We start from the raw sequence: 19485 nt of genomic DNA, 5'->3' as shown, positions 1-19485 counted from the left end.
CTTTTGCGAAGGGTGCCACACCTATCTATGTGGCGCCTGTGGGAGCGGCGCTACACATTGTCGGCAGGCAGGCTCAAGCCGTTACGTATAACAGAATGTGTGGCGTCCTTGCGAAGGGAGCCACTCGCAAGGGTGTGGCGCCCTTGCGAATGACGTCACATAGAAGGATGTGGTGCCCTTACGAAGGGAGCCACACAAAAGGATTAGAAGCGTGAAATAGTTTGCATGAAGGGTCATTTTGTGCATTTTCTCTACTACTTAAAAAGACTAAATTGGTTCCTTATTCTGCCCACCCAACGATACGTCAAACAACTTTGGTCGTCATTCGTCATCCTCCCGTTCCGCACCTGGGCCGCATCCATTTTCTGCCAAACCGCTCCCATCTATCGGGCCTCTCTCTCAATCGACGCCTGCAAACCCGCCCATCTCCATGTATCCCCGCTGCGGCACCGCCCCTGCCACCGCGTCTCCGCATCAGCCGTCCTCCGCTCGCGCCAGAAGCCTCCATCCTCTAGCTCTTGCAGTTCCGGTAGGAGACCATGACCTTTGTCGGGTGCTCGCCAAACTCGCCGCCATCGGTGATAAGGTCAACATCCGACGCGTGATGTCCTGGAGAGAATCGACGGATCTAACCGTCATCCCTCGCTTCCTCCGCACCAGCAAGCCCCTGCGTTGTTGCTACGGCCCCTTGGCCGTCGTCAGTCGTCACCGGATCCACCTCCACGCCCGCGTCGCCGCCTACCTGTAGCCGTGCTGCCTCCATCGTTCTCGCGCATGTGCCATCACCTGCCTGCACCTGTGCCACATCCATCGCTCTCTCTCTCTCGCACCACCCTGCCAGTGTCGCCGCTGTTGTTCTCCGATCCGTCCGACCATGTTCCCATGCTACAAATTCCCGTCATCGCAGGTCTGTCGATCGCCATAGGTGGCAGCCGCAGCTCAACCGCTACCTCGGGAGGTCTTCCTAAATCATCCAGGTTGTATTATCCTCTCTTCTCCATCTCAGTCTTAAATTACTGCTCACAACTCACACGTATCATCCTTCTTTCTGTTATATGGTTCAACCAGTAATCAGATAAACCTAATTGTATTCGTGTGATGGTTCGGTTCCAGCCCACCAGGTGTTTGTGCAAATGTCTAAGAGTTCAAATTCCTTTTGTTCAATAAATGAGAGGTTCTTTTTCCTAATACTTCTGGATGCCATGTCGTGAAGTCATGAGGACCCCCAGGTGTGTAGCATTTATCTACTCTTATTCTAATCTAAACCATATATCGTTCAGCAAGTTATATTTATTTGTTCTTATCTAACTAAACTGTAGAGCTAGCGTTTGCTCCATACACCATTTAATAATTATTGTCCTCATGGTTTTCTAGAGGTTTCGCTTAATTTTTAGAGGTTTCGCTTAATTTCTACCATTTAATAATTATTGTCCTCATGTTAGATGTAATTGTCTGCAGTTCTATGATCCCTAAGCATTGGGGTTTGTAAATTATAAACAAATTAGGTATAATGGAGTCCCATTAATTAGGCTTTCTGTCAAACTTTTCATGTCACTAAAGGTTTAGACATGATGCTTGTCTAGAGGAATGTAGTAGCAAGGCCTGCACCTTATTTCTGTAGGAGCACAACGGGTATGATTGGAGCATATGGATATTCCGTGCCCTCACTGATCTTCATATAGATGACGATGTAACGCGAAAAATGGCAGTGCTTATCTAGAAGATTAGTGAGCTCTCACATCTGAAGTGGCAATTCACTGTTAGCTTGGTTCCACCCAAGGATGGTATGAAACTTGATTGTCAGCTTTGAAATCCCATAATAAATTCGGATCACATTGGTTTTATTTTATCAGTTTGGTTTTGTGGAGTTTTTAATATTTTATGACTTCCTGAGCTTGAGATAGAGGCACTGATTCTTTTTCTATGGAATTTCTTGGTGTGTTCAGCTGTGTAGATGACAAAGTGGTTAGTGCATCGGACTATATTATGTCACTTTTAGGAGATAAGCATCCGGAAAATTGTGGGAGGTGAACCTGCCTCTGTGACAGTATAGTGTATACTGGTGTGATTGTTGATGACTAATTGCTATAGCATTCTGATTTTTCAGATATATCTAAAGCTTGCAATGTGATTTGTTTCGCTGCAGGGTAATACCCATCCATCTGCAGCGCTGCCGATAGCCTTATTCTGCTCTTCATCTTCCTGATTTGAATCACATGAAACAGAGCAAGGTAAGCATATTTTCTAATCTGAACTGTCGGATGCTGATATTCTGGTTCTCTGATTTTTTTATTCAGCTGATTGATTAACTGCAAACCACAGAACGCCAAGGACGCCGACCACTGTGGCCGAGCTTGTCGTGTCGATCAAAATGCTCGCGGTCCTAGCCAGCCGCGGCGTGTTCCAAACAGCACACACGATTAAGTTCTACGCTTCACCATAGCCCCCGTTTAGGTAACCTAACTTCATAGTGGAAATCTGAGATAGAATTCCACGATTAATTATGTGGCATTGATCTTTTGTTAGGGCATATGCTGCATTGATCTCTGCTTGTACTTCTGTGCCACAAGATATTATTCCATTGTCTGGAAATAGCCTTTTATTGCAGTAAAAAATACTGTAAGCTGCCCCGCACATTATAGTGTGGGAGCCTACTGTTCATATGGCAGTTAAGCTGGTTATTGGTGCTGCAGCTGACCGCCATGGCCTCCATATGCTACACATATGCAGCTCAAGCATACTCAGACTTGATTCTTGTTGTCGCTCACGGTATGACATTGTTCCAGAATATCCATTTCATTATGTTGTTACTTCATTATGTTGCACATTTATATCTTCAAATTTAGCATATCTTGATGTCCCAAACTATAGACGATGAATCAAAAAGTAGGGCTTTGCTGGAGTTTCACGAAAAGCCGTCATGCCATTTTTCAAGGAAGCTTTGGATATATTGGGCTGACCGATGTATGAGTATATTCTTGTTTGGTCATTTGAACTGATATTTCCATGTTTATATATAAAAAATAAATATTCATTGACTTCACACCGTTGCCAAAAAAACATTTTATGATAAAAGCACATTCTTGAAAACTACCATTTGGTAGACGTGCATTGCACCTGTGTGTTCATTGCACCTGTGTGATATACTAATAATCTATTGTGAAATGCGAGTGCCAATAGTAGGGAACTAGGGGAGGTTATCTCCCAGAATCATAGGAGAGAAGAACTGAAGAAGCGATACCTTAGTTTGGTATGATGCAATGAGAAGAGTACAATGTTTGAGAGGCTCAGAGAGTACCAAGGCACAGGTGCAATGTTAGTGGATTACAGGTTGGAAAAACAAGACTATTCAGAGTTCAGACACCATGTGCATGTTTGCTGCTGCTAGATGATTTTGCTTGTCACAGGACTGTTTACGACCGACAATCCAGGGCTTCGGTAATTGACGGGGGCTATTATGACCCCATTTTTTACTATAAAAACAATTTCATTTGCAGAAGATGCAACAGAGGAACCAGCCACACGACACCAACAAGCAGGTGAAGGTTACTGGTTTTTTTGGTTCTTTGAGTTAGTTGTGATTGTTATCACTAGATGTTGTAGGACACAACTTATTTTGTGAAGATCACTCCTCAAATGCAGTGACTGAAGTGCCATATCATGTAGGATTTGCTTTGTTATGTTTTTCACAGTATAATTAAAACTTATAAATATGGCTTCATGACAATGGAGTGGTGAAATGCCCATCCAGCTTTGCAATCCTCTGTATTTGCAAATTCTCTAGATAGATCAAGTTCATTTGACAATGTTTAAAGAAGCATCACTGACAGATACTGTCTTCAGTGCTTCCCAAAACCAGGTGCTGAAGTACATTCTATCTAGACAATACTATTTGAAAATAAGGCCTAAAACATCTTGTTTTGAATCAGAGGGTTTTGCCACCCCTACACTCAGCAGCATTTCATCCAAAACAATCTTGATGCTAACTGAAACATGAAAAGTAAAACAAATCAGGATAGATATAATTCACAAATCAGGTGGACCTGTATTTTTTGTGTTATCTTGCGGTGGCAGAACCATTTGTCATTAATCCTTTAACAGATTATTGTCGGGTCTAAATTTCCGTTCTTACAAAGATGGAATAAATGTTGATCTATTCATAGCTGGATGTACCTGTGGGCATTCTAATTGTGTTTGCTGGATGTATAGTAAAACACACACATATCAGGAAGGCCAAGGAAATATATTGAGTTTACTGGATTGATGAAGTATGTTATTGCAACTTTTTTCTGAATTAATGCTGTCCACTGTTTCTATTTTTTTACATACAGCCTTTCAGGTTATCACTATTGTCCTGAACCATGCCATTTTATATTGATCAGATATGATACCTTATAGAGGGTGGTATTTTTCCGTAGAACTGCAGAGAGGTAGTTGTTTCATTTGTAAGAGAATTAAAAAAAGTCAAAAGTTGTTTCATTTGTAAGAGAATTAAAAAAAGTCAAAAGTTGTTGCTTATGTAAAACTTAAATATATGAAAACACATTATATATTCTTGTGAGAGCTACTACATAATTGCGTATCATCAAGCTTCTAAATTAGTGTGCCATTTTCCATCTTCTCGATGATTGATAATAAGATAGTAAATCAACAGTTCTTATTAAATATTAACAATTTTCAGCGCATTTACTCATCATCTAGAGTAAACTGCTTTTGAGACTATATAACATGAACGAGTCCAGGATAGTATTGATCTTACCTTAGCCTGATAATTGATAATTTTACGATTGTGTGAGAAGTGAATGGTAGACGGATACCAAAATGAAAACTTAAATCTGAAGTTTTTTTTGTGTGTTGTCACATTAACATGAAGTTCTGGGAGTGTGAAAAAGTTGTGTTTTTCGGCCCTATTATTGTACCTGAAGTTTTGTTGTGTTGTCACATTATGACCAAGGGGTTCCCAGCTCACAGTCAACCAACAAGATATTGATGAGAGCGCAACAAGGTATGCCACCCAATGAGAAGCTATATTTCGTTCAGCAGTAGACCCACTAAGGAAGAATAATAACTTCCAATTGCACAACAAGATGGAGATATCTGAACTCTGAACCCAGTCAGGAATCAGAAAATCCTGGTTGCAACATCAATACAAAAACGGTGGGAGAAGTCAGTTGCAACCAGCAACATGCAGAAGAGCCAGCCTGCAGTCCTTCTACGGCCAGCAACATTTCAAAGAAAGACCATCATTATACTCCTGCCAACAATAGCGGTGAAGCAGTACCTCAAACACTTTACATCTTCGGAAAAAAACAAGACAAATGTTGTGATGCGTGCCAAAATATTCTAGCTATACTTTGTATATAAAACTAACTTGAGACTGAATTTATAGCTGAGTTTAGGGAATACATCCTTAGCCAACATTTCTACTTGTGCTTGATTAGGAGCAGTTTAGGGAACGTATGTCGAGAAGTTAGTAGAATACATGGCGTGCGAGTTTCGTTTTGGTTATCTGATGAACGACACACACTCTCTCGCCACTAGAGAGCATACATCGTGCCATATGCAACTAGACCGGCTTCCCCTGTTTGCTTTTCCATCTATTTCTCTTCGTGGGAGCCCATACTGAATATGGTTCTACACGATTTCAAAGTAAATGTTTTACTCTTTCAATATACCGTGGCAAACTCATCAAGGCAATGTTGCTAAGGATGTAGTCAGCGATTAGCAATGAACTGTGTGTATTTTAAAGTTGCATCTGGTTTTTTTTTAGAACCACATATTTCATTAATCAAAAACCAAGTTACATGAAGCAACACATGTGGAAACTAAAAGACAAACCAAGATAAAATGATTATCCTAAATTTACAGATAAAATTCTAAAAGATCGAGAAATGCAAAACAATTTCTAGGGTTTCTTGCAACCACCGTACCCAGCGGCCGCCATCCAATTCCAATGCCGCCGAGACGGACGCTGAGCCTCCACCATTGCAAGATCCAAAAAAGCACCATCGCCAACGAGGCTTTGTGAGTCGATGAACAGGCCTGCTGCAAGCAACGAGGCACATGTCGCTGTGGCACGCCAACCGGGGGATGTCCCGTGCTGTCTTGTACCAAGAAACGCCGCCTCCCGTCGACGAAGTCGGGGAAGAACCGCATATCCACCACCTACGGATCAACATCTTCGCTCCAGAAGAACCACCTCGCCCCGACCACCAGTGCCATCGTGGACAACGACAAGCGCCAGTGACACGTCGGTCTTCAGATCTCGCCAGATCTGAAGACCGACGAGAAGACCAAGCTGCCGACCTGAAAGATCGACAAGCACACGTTGCCAACAACTCCGAGACGCCACCGTGAAGGTCGCTGCCAATGTGGGAGTGGAGTTGAGGCAGATTTATTTTCTTGGGCGATGCTCCCACCACCCTAACGACGCACAATAGTAGCCAAGCCCTAACTACAAAACGGAGGAGGAACGAGGTCCCCTCCCCCTCCTGTCGCCGGAGCGGCAAGCGGAGGGAGAGGGGCCCAGATCTCACACCGGTGGAGATTGGATCTGGCCGCCGCCGCCTGGTCTCCCGAGAGTTGGGCGAAGGGGTATCACGCGTTTTGCACTTGGTATTGTTGGTATTACATGAAAACAATAATGCATTGTCCCATTTCTTGATTATTTTAGCCCTTTTCTTTGCTAATATTAACAAAGTTTGTGGGTCTAGAATTGCAGAACTACAATAATTTGTCTTGCTAAGGCCCGGGCAACGAGGTCTTGATATGATGGCACAAGAAATTGTTGCAGGGTCACAATCAGCGGCACCGTGTATCAGTGGTAAACTAAACGCGCAACCTATTGGTGTTCATGGTTTTGCAGGAAACTTTAGGAGTTAGCAATGATATTATCCACACCCTTTTTCTTGGTTTCCATGGTTATCCTCTTTTGGAGCGGTTAAGAAATCACTGCCTAAAAAATTAGCATCCGCATCACTGCCTGCTGACGGAGTTTTTTTTTACACCAACCATTATTGAAGATTTGCTAAGCTCCTTATATATGTTTGACATAGAAGGCTAGGATTCGGGGTTATCTCCGGATATTTATGAATATCAAAGTCTAATTTGGACTAATCAGCAAAAAAATATTCATTCAGTTATATCTATGTTTGCAGCACCCACGTTTTGTGAGACAAAAATATATCTAAAATAAGAGGTTGTTGAGTTGGCAGTTATAACGGTTTAGAATGTAGGTGTGAAGCTTATGGCGGAAAACTAACAGGAAGACCTAGAACTTGGAACAACGTGGATGCACAATGTTGTATTGTTATTGCATTCGGTATTATCATGTTGTAGTACATTATAACATCCCTGATTTGTTTTAAAGTTTCATAGTAAGCTGTGAATTATATATGTCCATTGAAAAATGAAATTGAAGACCCGTAGCAACGTACGGGCATTTGTACTAGTCTTACCTAAAAGGGTCAAAAATCACCCAGGGTCGATGCATATCAGCGAAAGTTATGTGTTGACCGTATCCAGCCTCTACTGTGAGGACCAACTCCTTTCAGAATTTTCCTTCAATGGACAAACTGAGCCGCTGTGAGGTGTTTATTTCAGCGATGCAATGGAGCTACAGGATGCAACTAGTGTACTCTACTCTTAATTTACCCTTGGCCTATGTATGGCATTATTAATCCTTGAAGAAAATCACTGAAGCCATCTATGCCATAGTTTCATTTTGACTCGTTACCATGACACTGTCAAATTTAGTCTACTCAATCTGTGTCAGTCAAAATAATGCTTTGTTAAGCCTGCCGCTTGGATGCTTTTCTTCACCAAAAGCTAGAACATCAGAGAAGAATGTTCACGTTGTCCTCTCTTTATGTTGAGACATGTGACTAGTGTGCTAATGATCCTATCTTCGGTGGCCACAGGAACCAAATTAGCCCCGTGATTAGCTCACTCACATCCCATCATAACATTACTATGGTGTTGAAGGAATCAAAGATCGATCGACTTTGAAACCATGCTATACAGGGAAATGAAGACTTCTTTTAATCTTAACGACATGAAAAAAAAATGATTCTAAACGTGAGTAGCCAAAAAAGTGTTGTGGAGATTCGCTCCTTTTTTTTTTGAATAACCAACAACACACGATGGCGACTGCGCCGCCCCCCGCGCCCTCCCCCACCTCATCGCCATCCCCGCCGCTCCCCTCCGGCGCCCAGCCCTCAGCCACCCTAGGTACGGTGCGCCAAACGCCGCAGGCTCCTTGGTTCCTCTTGGAGGAGAGGCGCTGCCTCCTCCGCGCCTCGCCGCTCGTGTCGGCCCAAGATCTAGATCTTGTGCCGCCGCCCCCGTCTGTCTTGCCGCCTCGACCGTCGGCGCGGGCTTGCTCGGTGGAGGAGGAGGTTCCAGACTCCGCTCCGGGCTCCAGAGCCACGCGGACGCCCTCGCCCACGCCCTCCTCTGCTGGTGGTGGGGCCCGTCAACGCCATTAATGGCCCTGCACCTGCGTTGCGCTCCATCATCTTCAAGCTGCCGAGCTACCGCTGTACTGTGACAATTCATGGCACGTCCCTTCCGCGTGCGGCGCCCTCCTCCCGAGAGGAGGGTTGGATCACTGTACCCGCGCGGCGCCAACCTCGACGGGACGGGCATTCAAGCCGTCCGTCCGTTGCCGCGTCTGCGCACACGTCCCGCGCTGCCCAGGCCGAGGTTGCTGCTCCCCGCTTCAAAAGGAGGACCGAGGGCCTCTGTGCTCGCTACCTCGCTCCTGCCCATCACCACCTCGTCTCTGGCTGCCGGGATAAAATCTGGTGCCTCTCCTGCAACCTCTCCGGCCACAAGGAGCGCCATTGCCCTCTCCGCCAAGCTCTCAGGGCTGCAAGGTCTGCACGTCCTCGACACAAGCCTGCGCCTCCTCCCTCACCGTCGTCGCCGTAGGCCCCTGCTGCGCGGTCCTGGGTGGAGGTTGTCGCTTCTCCTGCTGCTCGCCCGCCCCCGGACTGCCCGGCCCAGATTCAGCTGCCTCCTCCACCGGCCAGGGCTCACTTCAGCATTGGCGCTGCTGCAACAAGGCCCGAGGAGGACACCATCATCATCGCCTCCTCCTACGAACTCGATCAAGACATGAAGGACTGGGAGGCCACTTCGGTCATTGCTTGGGTCATCAACGGCAAGCGGAAGATCCTGCCCCTCGCCATCGACAGGGCCATCCGCAAGAAGTTGTAGCTCAGCCACAATGACCTCTCGGTATTCCCACACCAGCCTGTGCAGTTCCTTCTCAAATTTGTGTGCAAGGAACACTGTTCCGATGTGTTGAAGCAGGGTCACATCAAGGACGACGGCGCTCTTCTGCAATTTCGGCCTTGGAGGCCCCTGGAACATGCCTTTGGCGCCTCCATGTCTTATAGGGTGAGGCTCTGCCTGGAGGGAGTTCCGGCCTACGGCCACACGTCGTACGTCGCCGAGAGGATCATCGCGCGCCGGTGCTCCTTTGAGCTCCTCGAGGACTCGTCGGCTCTCCTCACCAACACCCGCTCGCTCGACTGCTGGGCGTGGATAGATAACCCCAGCGCCATCCCCAAGGTCTTCTGGCTCAATTTCACCAGCCGGGGCAGCGGTGGGCCGGCCGCGGAGGTGTTCGTCCACGAGGTCCGGCCCAACGGCAGCAAGCACGGCTCGATGTTTCGGGTGCTGGTCCACCTGGACAAGATGGAGGACTACTCCATGGCGCCGCTCGAATTCTAAGTGATACGGGCATAGAGGCCTATGTGGAGCCCAGATTCAGGACTCCACCAGCTTAATTATCTTAGTTTATGTAATTGCCATATATGGAAACATTAGGGATTTTTAATAAATCGAGTCAGTTTTGGTTTGGGCCTGTCCAACCAAGTTAGGAGCCTGATACGTCTCCAACGTATCTATAATTTCTGATGTTCCATGCTAGTTTTATGACAATACCTACATGTTTTGCTCACACTTTATAATGATTTTATGCATTTCCCGGAACTAACCTATTAACAAGATGCCGAAGTGCCAGTTCCTGTTTTCTGCTGTTTTTGGTTCCAGAAAGGTTGTTCGGGCAATATTCTCGGAATTCGACGAAACAAAAGCCAAACATCTTATTTCACCGAGACGGACCAGAACACCGAAGGGGAGACGGAGAGGAGGCCCAGGGCCCCCAGACCACAGGGCGGGGCGACCTAGAGGGGGGCGCGCCAGCCTATGGTGTGGGCCCCCCAGGCACCCCTCGCGCCGCCTCTTCGCCTATAAAGTCCCTCGCGACGTAAAAACCCTACACCAATTGACGAAACTCCAGAAAGACTCCAGGGGCGCCGTCGCCATCGCGAAACTCCGTTTCGAGGGACAGAATCTCTGTTCCGGCACGCCGCCGGGACGGGGAAGTGCCCCCGGAAGCCATCTCCATCGACGCCACCGCCTCCATCATGCTCTGTGAGTAGTTCCCCCATGGACTACGGGTTCTAGCAGTAGCTAATTGGTACTCTCTCTCCCATGTACTTCAATACAATGATCTCATGAGTTGCCTTACATGATTGGGATCCATCTGATGTAATCGGTGTTGTGTTTGTTGGGATCCGATGAATTTTTACATTATGATCAGTCTATCTATATAAGTTTGTGAAGTTATTGTTGCTGCAATCTTGTTGTGTTTAATGCTTGTCACTAGTGCACGAGTGACATGATCTTAGATTTAAGCTCTACACTTATTGCTTAGATTGTATCTACAAGTTGTTTGCACATGTCTATGTCCGGAACCCGAGGCCCTAGAGTGACAGCAACTGGGATAACTGGAGGGGAAGGCTTAGGTATGAGGATCACATGTTTTCACCAAGTGTTAATGCTTTGCTCCGATGCTCTATTAAAAGGAGTACCTTAATTACCAGTAGATTCCCTTGAGGCCCGGCTGCCACCGGCTGGTAGGACAAAAGATGTTATGCAAGTTTCTCATTGCGAGCACGTATGACTATATATGGAAAACATGCCTACATGATTAATAATCTTGATGTTCTGTCTTAATGCTATTTCAATCCTATCAATTTCCCAACTGTAATTATGCAAACCAAATTTTAGCAAGCTCTATGTATTTCTTCACTAATAGGTGCAAAGTATATGATGCAAGAGCTTAAACATGAGCACAACAATTGCCAAGTATCACATTATTCAAGACATTCTACCAATTACCACATGTAGCATTTCCCGTTTCCAACCATATAACAATTTAACGAAGCAGTTCAACCTTCGCCATGAATATTATGAGTAAAGCCTAAGGACATATTTGTCCATATGCAACAGCGAAGCGTGTCTCTCTCCCACACAATGAATGCTAGGATCCAACTTTATTCAAACAAAACAAAAACAAAAACAAACAGACGCTCCAAGTAAAGCACATAAGATGTGACAGCATAAAAATATAGTTTCACTAGAGGAACCTGATAATGTTGTCGATGAAGAAGGGGATGCCTTGGGCATCCCCAATCTTAGATGCTTGAGTCTTCTTGAAATATGCAGGGATGAACCACGGGGGCATTCCCAAGCTTAGAGCTTTCACTCTCCTTGATCATATTGTATCATCCTCCTCTCTTGATCTTTGAAAACTTCCTCCACACCAAACTCGAAACAAACTCATTAGAGGGTTAGTGCATAATCAAAAATTCACATGTTCAGAGGTGACAAAATCATTCTTAACACTTCTGGACATTGCACAAAGCTACTGAAAGTTAATGGAACAAAGAAATCCATCAAGCATAGCAAAACAGGCAATGTGAAATAAAAGGCAGAATCTGTCAAAACAGAACAGTCCGTAAAGACGAATTTTTTAGAGGCACCTAACTTGGTCAAATGAGAAAACTCAAAACTAATGAAAGTTGAGTACATATCTGAGGATCACACACGTAAATTGGCATATTTTTCTGAGTTACCTACAGACGTAGTGACTCAATTTCGTGATAGCAAGAAAACTGTTTCTGCGCAGTAATCCAAATCTAGTATGAACTTTATCATTAAAGACTTTACTTGGCACAACAATGCAATAAAACTAAGATAAGGAGAGGTTGCTACAGTAGTAACAACTTCCAAGACTCAAATATAAAATAAAAGTACTGTAGTAAAATCATGGGTTGTCTCCCATAATCGCTTTTCTTTAACGCCTTTCAGCTAGGCGCAGAAAGTGTGTATCAAGTATTATCAAGAGATGAAGCATCAACAGCGGTGTTCGGGGTTTTCTCAACTATGCATTGTATCTTATCTATGTAAGTTTCAGAGGCTCCCTTTTCATTAGTCTTATCAAACAAATTTTCGGGAACAAGCCAAGCATAGTTATTTTCTAGTGCCTCACACATCCCTAAGAGCTTACAAGGTATTGATGTTTTAATATCCCCCTCATAATTAACTTGATTAGTGTACTTTTGTCTATCTTTTTCCATCTTTTCAAGGATACTAGCAAAGTTGGTATAAGAGCCAAGCATATTATATTTAATAAAAACCTTTCTAGCTTCTCTTGCAATACCCCCAGATTATTTGAGAAGGGTTTCTAATACAAAACCTTTCTTTTCTCCTTCTTCCATATCACTGAGTGTAAGGAACATATGTTGAATCACGGGATTAAGATTAACAAATATAGCTTCTAATGCGTGTACTAAAGAAGCAACAATAATTTTATAAGTAGGAGCAAGTTCTACCAAGTGTCTATCTTCAAAATCTTCAACCGTACTAATATGAGTGAAAAAATCTTCTATATTATCTTTCCCAAGAATAGACCCTCGTCCTACTGGTACATCTTTAAGAATAAACTTAGGAGGAAACATGATGAAACAAGTAAAGTAAATGCAAGTAACTAATTTTTTTGTGTTTTTAATATGGCAAACAAGATAGTAAATAAAGTAAAGCTAGCAACTAATTTTTGTGTGTTTTGTTTTAGTGCAGCAAACAAAGTAGTAAATAAAATAAAGTAAAGCAAGACAAAAACAAAGTAAAGAGATTGGAGGTGGAGACTCCCCTTGCAACGTGTCTTGATCTCCCCGGCAACGGCGCCAGAAAAAGAGCTTGATGGCGTGTAGACACACGTCCGTTGGGAACCCCAAGAGGAAGGTGTGATGCGCACAGCAGCAAGTTTTCCCTCAGTAAGAAACCAAGGTTATCGAACCAGTAGGAGCCAAGAAGCACGTTGAAGGTTGCTGGCGGCGGAGTGTAGTGCGGCGCAACACCAGGGATTCCGGCGCCAACGTGGAACCTGCACAACACAACCAAATTACTTTGTCCCAACGTGACAATGAGGTTGTCAATCTCACCGGCTTGCTGTAACAAAGGATTAGATGTATAGTGTGGATGATGATTGTTTGCAGAGAACAGTAGAACAAGTATTGCAGCAGATTGTATTCGATGTAAAAGAATGGACCGGGGTCCACAGTTCACTAGTGGTGTCTCTCCCATAAGATAAATAGCATGTTGGGTGAACAAATTACAGTTGGGCAATTGACAAATAAAGAGAGCATAACAATGCACATACATGTTATGATGAGTAGTGTGAGATTTAATTGGGCATTACGACAAAGTACATAGACCGCTATCCAGCATGCATCTATGCCTAAAAAGTCCACCTTCAGGTTATCATCCGAACCCCCTCCAGTATTAAGTTGCAAACAACAGATAATTGCATTAAGTATGGTGCGTAATGTAATCAATAAATACATCCTTAGACATAGCATTGATGTTTTATCCCTAGTGGCAACAGCACATCCACAACCTTAGAGGTTGCTGTCACTCCCCCAGATTTAATGGAGGCATGAACCCACTATCGAGCATAATTACCCCCTCTTGGAGTTACAAGTAACGACTTGGCCAGAGCCTCTACTAGCAACGGAGAGCATGCAAGATCATAAACAACACATAGATAATAGATTGATAATCAACATAGCATAGTATTCTATATTCATCAGATCCCAACAAACGCAACATGTAGCATTACAGATAGATGATCTTGATCATGTTAGGCAGCTCACAAGATCCAACAATGATAGCACAATGAGGAGAAGATGACCATCTAGCTACTGCTATGGACCCATAGTCCAGGGGTGAACTACTCACGCATCAATCCGGAGGCGACCATGGCGGTGTAGAGTCCTCCGGGAGATGATTCCCCTCTCCGGCAGGGTGCCGGAGGCGATCTCCTGAATCCCCCGAGATGGGATTGGCGGCGGCGGCGTCTCTGGAAGGTTTTCCGTATCGTGGCTCTCGGTACTGGAACTATCATCGACGAAGGCTTAAGTAGGCGGAAGGGTAGGTCAGGGGGCATCACGAGGGGCCCACACACCAGGGCCGCGCGGCCAGGGCCCAGGCCGCGCCGCCCTGGCGTCTGGCCACCTCGTGGCCCCAATTCGTCTCTCCCTCGGTCTTCTGGAAGCTTCGTGAAAAAATAGGACCCTGGGCGTTGATTTCGTCCAATTCCGAGAATATTTCCTTACTAGGATTTCTGAAACCAAAAACAGCAGAAACAAAGAATCGGCTCTTCGGCATCTCGTTAATAGGTTAGTGCCGGAAAATGCATAATAATGGCATATAATGTGTATAAAACATGTGAGTATCATCATAAAAGTAGCATGGAACATAAGAAATTATAGATACGTTTGAGACGTATCACGGCTTCATCATGCAAGAACGAGGATCCAACATTCATTGTCTCCATGAATGCCGCATCATCCACTCTACATTGCAATGAAATTCATGACTATACGGCTAGGTATGCATCTAAACTACAATTAGACGAAAAGTAGTGTTTTTTACCTCTCGGGCATTTCATCATCCACGGTATGTGTGCCCGCGCGGTTGCCGGATGGAGGCGCCGGCTGGGTCGGCGGCGGAGGAGGAGGAGGCGTCTGGTTCGCCGGAGGAGGAGGAGGCTGCGGCCGGCGGGTGGCGGGCGCCTTCGCTTTCTTCGGCGGCGCGACGGAGGCGGCACCGATGTGCGGCCGTTTGGTCGACGGCGCCTTCCCCCTCCTCGGCGCGGGCCACGCGTTGCCGGCGCGGCTGCGCCTGCGTGCAGCGCTCCGCGCGGCGGGACGAAGAGCGCGCGCGCATCAGCCATTGCGTTGCCACCGTCGGCGCCGCCCCGGGGGTTTGGCGGCGGCGCGACGGCAGTGGTGGCGGCGGCGGAGGGTTGGACGAAGTAGGGAGGGGTCGGTGGTTGCCGGAGGGGTCGTCCATCGTCGGGATTTCGTCGGCGGCACGCGAAGACGACGGATTGGGTGACGAGGGAATACCTCGGCAATGCCTACGTATTGTAGACTAGGGTTTCGGGAGAGCGACGATGGAGATTCCGGGGACGAGATTAGGCACACGACGTACCCAGCTTCGGGTCCCCTCGGTGGAGGATCCCTACGTGCTGCTAGTAATCCAGTATATAATCATAGATGTGTTTACAGGGTGCCGCCATAGTCGGAGCTATGTTGTCTATCTCTATGTCTATCTGTTGTCTATGTCTTGGCCTCCTTCTTTCGGGTGCCCTGGCTAGCTTTATATATGCAACCAGCCTAGGGTTTTACAAGAGTCCTAGTCGACTACTTCTTCGGGTTGCCTTGTTGGGCCTTCTCTCCATATTGGGCCGAGCTAATCCAGGTATACCAATAATGGGTACCCGAAGGGTATGCCCATGTCAGTAGCCCCCGAGTTTATAGGGAAGTCAAAGACTTGCGTAGAAACTCCAAGCATAACCATCTCCGAAGTCGAAGAAATACAAGGCGAGGTCCATGTCGTAGATCATGTGTAGCGTAGATAATGTCGACGATTCTTGAAATTATCGGGTGCACGGCAGCGCTCCCGATAGGAGTAGCCCCCGAGTCTATGGGCAAGTGCTTGCACTTGGGCATAGACTCAAGTTGTACTACTCGATGAAGAACTTAGCTATATTTCCGAAGAACTTGATGAAATCCATGTGCTCCCGATAGGAGTAGGCTCCACTCGAGTCGCAAACTCGAGTTGAGTCTACAAACCTTGATTGTTGTAGATGTTGTCGAAGTTATTTTTCTATCGGGCGCGCGACAGCGCTCCCGATGGGAGTAGCCCCCGAGGCTACAGCCAAGTGTTTGCACTTGGGTGTAGGCTCAACTTGCTTTTAATCGACTCCATAATTTTTCCTCTTACATCTTGTCGGGAGAGTGAACAATGCTCTCGATAAGAGTAGCCCCCGAGCCTATGGGCAGGTGCTTGCACCTAGGCATAGGCTCAAGTTGTACTACTCGATAAATAACTTGACGCAACCCCTCTTTTTATTGAATCCAGGCCGTTGCTATTTTTATTTGACATCAATATCTATATTGCACAGGGATAATGGTAGTTGGGGCTAGTTCATCTGATGGATCAGGTACTAGTTAACTGCTCTAGTGGCAATCCGCAAAAACCTACTTCAAGATCACGTCCCTGGACATGATCTCGGGATACTGGTGTAAACTCGACAGGTGCCGCTTAAGGTCTTACCATTCTGTCGAGTCCCAGTCATGTTTTATCGGGTCCACAGCGCGTCCGTTGGGATATTTCTTCACATCTGTTGATGTGGAAAAAAGTAGCAGAGCGCAGTCTTTGGCGATGCCACGCCACACAGGACGGACCCGGGGTCTTACCTTCGCAGAGTTTTGCGGCATTCAGAGATTGTTCGCGACTTTGGCGCTCTGAGAATATTTTGTCAAGTGCCTTGTTCGGCTGATGCAATGACCCATTTTGCGGGTTCTTCTATATTTTTCTCGGGCGTGATGAGACAGCCGAATATATTGGGTTCTTCTATATTGTCGGGTACATCACCGATGCTCCTGCTCGGAACAAATGACGAGTCAATAGACCCGAAGATTTGCCTGTCTTTTTTTTTTTTTTTTTTGGATCCTCCTTGATGATAATTTCGTCGAGTTCCTCCTTCAGGAAAATTTCTTCGGGTCCTCCCTAATTCTTCGGGTCCTTCCTGAGGATAATTCTTCGGGACCTCTTTGAGGACAATTCTTCGGGACCTCCTAGGAGATAATTTTTCGGGACCTCCTAGGAGATAATTCTTCGGGTTCTCCTTGAATAAAATTTCGTCGAGTTCATCCTTGAAGAAGATTTCGTCGGGTACTCTTTTGAATTCGTCGGGTTCTCTCTTGAAGACAATTTTGTAGAGTGCTTTTTTGATTTCGTCGGGTCCTGTCCGGGACAATTTCATCGGGTACTCTTTTGATTTCGTCGGGTTCCTCCCTGAAGATGATTCTTCGGGTTCTCTCTTATATACTTTGAATTTTGCTTTCTCCTGCACAAATAAACAAACTTCTTCTATCTTTTCCTTGACTCTCTTTTTCGCATGCGGTGTCAGATGCTTAGATTCGATGATATGTAAAGTGAATATACGCCGCGCAGCCCCCGAGTGTCGGGTGCGGCAAAAGTAAACGATAATCAACTTTGTATAAGATAAAGGAACACTTAGCTTTATTGGGTACGATGGAGTCGACGCGCGATGAAGTTTTCGACTGCATAGAGGAAGTCGAACCGAAGTAAAAACCACCAAATAGCGATAATAGATGCCGCCAAATTATTGATGAAGAAATAGCCGAGCCCCCGAGCGCTGCTGGGGTGACTTTATGATTGTTACTTAGATGATGTGTCGCAGTTGCAACCCGAGGCGAAGTCATGGTCGAGCCCCCGAGTGTTAGCCATGATGTCGAAAAAAATTGACGTAGTCGCGGCGTCATATAAGGTGAAGCCATTTAGGATGTAGCCATTGTCAATAATATAATATGAGTCCATGAAGATGAATCCAAGATGAAGTATTTGAGATGAATCCATATTGAAGATTACGCCATTAAATATAAAGCATATATTGAAGAGGAATCCGCCGATATCATAGAGGATGAATCCATTGAACCGAAGAATCCAGTAATAACCATAGAAGATGAATCCGTTGATATTAAAGAGGATGAATCCATTGACCCGAAGAAAATAGTTCCAGTAATAACCATAGAAGATGAGTCCACTGACCCGGAAACACATCGGGTAATATTGTATAAGTGAACCAATTATTAACCAAAGAAAACCAATCCAGTAATCCGAAAAAATTAAATCCACTGAGCCGAAGAAGATAAAGCCACTAAGTGGAAGAAAATAATTCTACTGAGCCGAAGAAAATAATTCCACTGAGCCGGAGAAGATATATCCAGAGCCAAAGAAAAGAAATTCACCAAGTAACCGACTATATTTGTGGTGACGAAGTAATGGTGCAGCCCCCGGATATTTGGGGTGAATTTGCTCTAATGATGTAATGGTGCAGCCCCCGAGTATTCGGGTGTGGGAAAGTAAACAAATAATTGAATTTTGGAGAAAGAAGAAAACTTAGCTTTTTATCGGGTGCGACGAAGCCGATGTGAAAGTAAGTTGTCCGACAGACGCAGCCGAAACGGTGGACGTAGTAGATGTGGTGGATCCTCGCTGATATTTTTGTATCGGATGGCTGGATCCATGTGGTAGTAATCGATGTAGTGATGGGTCCACAATGGGTGAGCTCCCGAATATATCGAGTCTGCGATGCGACGAGCGAGCCCCCGAGTGTGGCAACTGTGCGCGGCAAAGTAGTCGAAACTTGTTCTGATCTGCAGTTATATTAAGGCGCAAAAAATTGTGCGCTAATAATAGTACGAGCCGAATAATACTTGGCAAAATAAAATTTTGCGAGTACGTAGTAATTAATTGGAAGTATAGCACCTGATATTTTTGTATCGTTTGTTTATCATTGATGAACTTGATAGCTTGATCCATGTAGAGGAGTAGCAGTCGAGGAAGTTGACATAGTTGAAATAGTTCGCTTGGCCAGAAGAAGTCGACGTTGTTGCGCGGCGTCTTAACTTTCAAGTTTCGGGTTCTTGGGTTGTAATCCGGTCTTCATGCTCCTTGCTTATAGCTAAAACCGATCTTACGGACTTGAGAGCCGCTATGGTATTCCTTGATGTTTGATCCGATCTTCATGCTGCTTCCAATCTATTTTCTTTAATGAATTTTGCATTGACTATGCGGCCACTGTAGTTCCTTGGGACCTGGCCTTGGTTATTGTCTGCCTTGATTCTGGTGAGCCGGCGCCACATTAGCTGCTGACGAAACATCTAGATGTAAGCGTGTGTAACACCGCCGACATAGTCTCAATCTTCCTTAATTTTGATCATCCAAGTCTGAGGGTGCTATTCGCGACGAAATCTGCACGGTCCGAGTCGCGGGTTGTATGCGGCCAAGATCTAACGAAGTAGACGACTTGGCAAGCCGAAGATCAAAACGGATCAGTGCAACTCGGGACCCGATCTCTGCTGCCTGGTGACGACGATATTGTTGCCGTCGTTTCTTGATGAAGTTGGTCATGTTGAAGAAGACAAGTAGACTAGATGCGATCTAGCTGTTGATGTAGATGTGGGTTCCCGCCCGGATGACAAAATCCAGTCGTCGCGCTTCCCCACGGTCGGCGCCAATTGACGAGGGAAT

General features: G+C 45.5%; 1 long non-coding RNA gene across 1 annotated transcript; it reads left to right on the top strand.

Moving 5' to 3' along the window:
- The first annotated feature begins 382 nt into the window (after positions 1–382).
- LOC127297406 (uncharacterized) lies at positions 383–5413 on the top strand. Its single transcript, XR_007849142.2, has 3 exons — positions 383–1229; positions 2147–2231; positions 2323–5413. It is a non-coding gene; the product is annotated as an uncharacterized lncRNA (long non-coding RNA).
- Positions 5414–19485: the final 14072 nt, after the last annotated feature.

Source organism: Lolium perenne, chromosome 4 (assembly GCF_019359855.2).
Source record: "Lolium perenne isolate Kyuss_39 chromosome 4, Kyuss_2.0, whole genome shotgun sequence".
Classification (NCBI taxonomy): Eukaryota; Viridiplantae; Streptophyta; class Magnoliopsida; order Poales; family Poaceae; genus Lolium; species Lolium perenne.
This window is presented reverse-complemented; position numbering and strand designations above follow the sequence as displayed.